A 6000-nucleotide genomic window follows, 5' to 3' on the forward strand; every position below is an offset into this window, starting at 1 on the left:
TAATGCAAGCACTAGGGAAAGAGTAAGGAGGCAACTCAGTCATAACTCAAGGGAATGTTTGTCACCTATAAAATTGATGTCAGAGAATAAAAATAGAGAGAGTGATAAAACCAATGAAATATGTGATAATGGGTGTCAGCATTGCAGACAAAGCAATGAAGACAATGCTTTGCCATAAGTCTAGTGTGAAGCAAAGGTCCTGGAGGTTGTCTGTGGGTCTTGAACAGCACCCTAAGTAAGAGGCATAGAGCAAATGACTGAATAGGTTAGCACTGAAGTCAAAAATAACTTGGTTTTGCTAGATTTTTCAAACAGATGAAGAATTAAATGATCATTTGTGATATTTGCACACCCCTGAAGCCTCTTGTAGTTTTGCCATCTGCTTTTTATTTGAAAATCTCAAGTTTATGGATCATATCACCTAGCAAAAGTGTAACAAAATATGTTACAATGTCTGATTTTTCCCCTTTCCATATTCCCTGCATAGCAAATGGAACAATAAGTACAAAGAAGCTCAGGGAAATATTGATTTGTCATCAAAATATGTCACTAGCTATCTGGGGGCTCAGGAAAGGTTTTTCACTTTACATCCTGATGTCTGTGAAGCTCTCTGATTTCAGAGGGCATTTTAGAGACTGCTTAGGGGGAGCACTGTTTTTATAAAAGAAATGCTGCAGGAACCAGCTTGCAACACGCTCAAGCATGAGCTGGCTTGTTGAAATCCCCTGCCAGCCCAGTGTGTGACAGCACTGGTAGACCCCTGCACATGCCTTCCTCTGTGCAGATACGTGTAGGCATAAGATGTGCTCATAAATATGTTCTAACTGTTAGAGGAAACAAAATGATAGTAGCTGGTAGGAGATGGCACTTTTATAACCACTTGCTAATGTTTCCATAGCTTATCACCAAGCATTTTAGAACAGTGGTCTTGCCAGTAAGTGCCAGATCTTCTTGTTCAGTTCAGTTTAATAGCTTAATAATGCATAATTTGAGTTCTTCGGTACTGGTAGTGAAAGGACACTACACTCCATTAAGTCCAGGATATTTGTTTTGACAAAAATGAATAAGTGCACAATTTTCTGGGAGCACTAATAGACTTAAATGGATTTCAAAAAGCCATTTACAATTACAGAAAAAGACTCAGCTATAGGTCACATGCTCAGGCCCCAGGATGCATCCAGAATGCAGTCTGTCACTGACTTGTTCTGCACTAAAGAAATTCTGTGGATCTTGCTGGGAGTGTCCTTGATTCATTCAGCTATGAATGAGATCAGAGTCAGGCCTCTTATTTTTAGAACAGGCAGTACTCTTTATGTAAAGATATATGATTTTTAAACAAGTTAATTCTGCATTGTATTGGGGATTTGGAAGGCCACCCACTAGATGTTCCCCTCCCCCTCACAAAATTGTCTGATTTATCCACACAGAGGGAAGTTGGTCTCAGGATGGTTTAAAGTTCTTTCATTGACTGGTGGGTTTTGTGTTCAGTCTTTCTACACCCTCTCCTCCAGAGCTCACTTGTGATGGACTGTAACATAACATAACACCCTCCTGCTGCTTCCTCTGGCCTCAGCACCATTCATGAGGAGGCTACTGGGCTACAAAAGTACTTGCATGGAGAGATGGACATCTGGAGCTTGTTCAGTGTTTTTCATGTCTGTGAACATCACATCCCACACTTCAGACATCTGAGTTCCTGAGTCTTCAACACAAATATCCACTCTGCAACGTACAGTAGAGGAGATGTTATTTTCCAATATCTGATTAATGTTTCTTTTGTGGCTGTAACATCTCAAGCCTTTCAAATTAGGATTCTGCTTTGGTGTTAGAACAAAATTGCCAAGAATAAAAAGAGAAAAACTGGTCAAAGAGATTTGACACACAATATATTCAGTGTGGTAGTGCACAAGGCTTGTCTGTGTTTCTTTCATGTCACTGGAGGGAAAGGCAAGTTGGGATATTTTCTGTTGCTCAGGCACGGGACCTTTATTCCCTTCTGATCAGATTGGTTCATCACTTCTCTCTCCAACAACCCTCAGTCTGATACTTTAATCATCTCTGTGTCACCTTCCCACTTGCTAAATATAATGTATTCTCTTGAGAGGATGGGATTCTTTTTTCCCAGAATGCCTGGTATAAATGCCTAAATTAATTCCTGACTGTGGCTTGCTTCAATTTGAACTTGTTTTTCCATTGCTACTAGTGCTAGTAAAAGTTATTTGGAAAATCTGCCAATTTTGTACCCATGTCACTCATCTCATCTCATGTTTTAATAAAAAACAGATAAAATTCGTGAGCCCATATGCTGAGCCAATGCTTGGCATATAAACAATAAAGAATTAGAACATATAAACAATAGTAAAAAAACCTAAAACATTTCATATTTCACTTTTTATCACATCTCATTTTCACTTGTCACATGCATTTGGAAAACTGTACTGCAGCAATATTTTCCTTTTCAATTTAATTTTTATTGACTTCTTTTCTTTTCTCAATCCCACTCACATAAATATGACAATATGAGTTATCTATGGATGAGTCATTTATTTTGCTGACAGCTACCCAGTCCAATGAATTAGAAACAATCACAGCTCCATGACATCTATTTATACTTCCTCTCTGGTTTTGCTATGTTTAAGAGAAAAGTAAAGTCTTAATCAGCAAGGATGCATTAAATATATATATATATACACACACATATCTAAATAAAAGGGCTTTCAGTTGAGTTAAAACATTTTCTCTTTTAATTTTGTAATCAGGCTGAAGATACATGATTTTCTGCAGGGAGTTGTGATATTCTATTGAATGTAACTGTTATGATAAAGTATAATTATTACATTTCTTATTTCTGGTTATTTCTCTCTCTAGCTGCAGTTTCTTCATATGTGATGGGGCTTGTATTTGAGCACCATCAACTACTTCACCCAGAAAAAGTTTTTTTCCGTACAACCACTTTCCCTTCAGAGTGCGATTTACATTGTTCTTCACAGAGGAACTTTGAGCCCCCTCAGCTCTTAGGACTCTTGACCTGAAGTCAATCTCTGTCATACCCATCTCTAATGATTTTAAAGGCAGTGATGCTAAAGAGTTTCTTAAGCACAGCTCCCAAGGTCAGATGGAAAGCAGAATTTTAATCCACATTCCACAACACTTCCAACTGCAGGGGAAGTCCTAAATAGCTTCTTTCATCACCAGCCATACTGAGGACAAGGATGTGACTTCTTGTTCGCAAGAATGCTTCTGTTGTGACAGCCCTTCCATGTTCAAGGACTTTCTTTGAGAAATAGGATTTACAAGTTTGTATCTGCAGTTTCTATATGGAGATGATCACTAGAAACAAGATACATCACTGAACTTGAGCGCGAACGGGAGGGTCTGGTCCTCAATACTTCACCAGGAGGTGACCCACACAGAGCAATACTTCTCTTTACTTTGAGAAGTACTTGCTAAAACAGGGGGTTCTGACATGCCCAGGAACTTCGCTACTCTTATCTCCTACTGCCACTTTTTGCACTGATCACACTGATCACATATTGTCTCTCCTCTAGCTGAGACCCAGGAGGGGAATTGTTTTGCTGTGTTTAATTCCACATTCATACACATGGAGTTAGTCCTACAAAAACTTACATTTGCAGCTGGCAAAAAGCCATAGAACTTACCATTTTACCTTGCCTCCAATCTTTGGTGAATGCTGTCATTGACACCAAGGTCACTGTGCCCTTGTAGGTACCATTGTCATTTTTGCCAGGAAGATTCAATGTCAACTTCATAGAGAGTTCTCTGAGGTTTGTTTTCATCCAGGTCACCAGCACAAAAAAAAAATTTACCCATTGCTGGGTCAAATAATGTAAACTGTACAACAATACAGTTGAAGGAAATCAGGAGGAAAATCAAAAGATTGTCCCAAATCTGCATATACTTTAAACTTAATAAAGCACCAAGTGTCAACCAAATGCCTTGTGGTTATGAACAGATCAGAAGTTGAAGGCTAGGAGTCATGAAATTATCAAGATTCACAGATATGTTTTGCATGGCTGCTAAACCTCAAAATAATTAGTATTGAATATCTTTGCTGATAATCTAAAGCAGATGTTGGAAATTAGAGGCTAAATCAAGTAATCCTTGGTGCCAAAAGTTTATCCAAAAGTCCTATTTATGGCCCACCATTGTTTTGTTGGGTTTTATTTCAGTAGTAATTGAAACATGTGGTTTAGAACCCTAACTGACAAAACCACAATTTAATAACTGCTCTGTGTTTATCTCAATGTACATATGAGCACTCCTATTTGGAAGATTCCTGGCTTTCATATACCCATTACCAATTTTGGCAAACATCCATTTAAAAGCAAATATAAAATTTAAAGGCAAGTTGCTCATAATTAGTCACGTTGTAACTTATATTGCAACATGCTCTGGAGTTTGTTTGGGGGGTTGTGGGATGCAGTCATAGAATGAGCCCTAAAAGGGATTTTATTAGGGAAGAACAGGTCTAGGTCTGGGAAAACATTTGTTCACTTGCTTCAGTCTGTCTTTAGTCATGATGAGACAAATCGAGTTGTGTCTTGTCTATTTGATGTGTGATTCTTTTTAACAATCCAGTTACTTATGGTGAGTTTCTTAGTCTTATAAAAAATGGCAAAGAGAAAATGTAGTCCTGTCTTCTCACACATCAGGCTTCATGCATAACAAAACCCTCCTGCAGACAGGAGTCATGTCCTCATTTTGCCTCAATTTTTTGGTCTCCTCAGCCTGGGAGACTCAGCCTAACCCCTGTGCCTTCAAGCTGTACCCCAGCTCCCTGCCATTAGGCAAAAATGGCAGCATTTGTGCACAGGGAGTACAAAACTCTTCCCAGGGGATACAGCAGTGATCAGACCTTATCCCTGCTCTCTTTATTCCTGTCCATTTCTCTTTGTGGTGAGCTGCTGCCGTGCTCCATCCAGCTGTTCAAAGGTCCTGGGAATTTATACTGTCAGGAAATGTATACAGCTTTTCTCTTTGGCATTGAATCTGACCCACATATTAACCTCATTATTTCTACATTTGCATGACAATGAGCAGTTTACTAAAAAAAAAAATTAAAAATTTTTAGAACAGCAAGGCAACAATAAATCTGTGTAAAAAGCTGAAAATGGGGAAGAATAACTGTTAGTCTGGTGGCTACAGTATGAAGACTATGGTTCTTCTCCTGCAAGGCTCTGCCGCAGAAACAGCTGAGAAACACAGGAGGTAGGCAGAAATTGCAAGCATTATGAAAATTTTGAGAGATGGTTAAATGATCCCAGCATAGATAAAATAGAATTTACAGATCTTTTTTTTTTCTCTGTTCAAAAGCAAGAAACTGCTCCATTTATTCAGCATATGTACCATGTTTTATACTAAACTGCAATACCAAAAATTTTTAAACTGTATGAGCTGGATAATTCAGCTCCTGGGTAGCTCTGTTTAAATATTTTTATAAATAATATTATATAATTTATAAATAAAATTTATAAATATAAATATTTTTACAAAAGTAATAATTCTATGAGAAAAATTTTAAAGTTATGAATATGTTAATTGAACATGAAACTTTCTGAATCACACTTTTGCATAAATCATTTAACTTTGTGTGCAATTCAGCACAGTGGCTAAAGGAGATGTTATGTAATTATTAACAGGACAGCTGCAGGTTGTCCTTTCATCATATTATTCAGATAATATTATTCATATCATGTTATATCATATGATATATCATATTATTCAGCTCATTTATCATCCAGAAATCACTCAGAGCCCAAGCACTAATAAAAATCTTCCAAAATCCAAAGTCCAGCAGTATTCTGTGACAGAATTATCTCCACAACAGAGCAAGTAGTTCCAAATATCTCTTGTGAGATCCCTCTAAAAATAGTTTCCCACAAAGATATTGCTGACTGGGTTTATGGAGACTGACTGGGCTTTTAGTTTAACTGCAAATCATTCCAGCCCCATCTACTGAGTCGTTCTAAATTTGCAACA

Source organism: Cyanistes caeruleus, chromosome 1 (genome assembly GCF_971803275.1).
Source record: "Cyanistes caeruleus chromosome 1, bCyaCae1.hap1.1, whole genome shotgun sequence".
Taxonomy (NCBI): Eukaryota; Metazoa; Chordata; class Aves; order Passeriformes; family Paridae; genus Cyanistes; species Cyanistes caeruleus.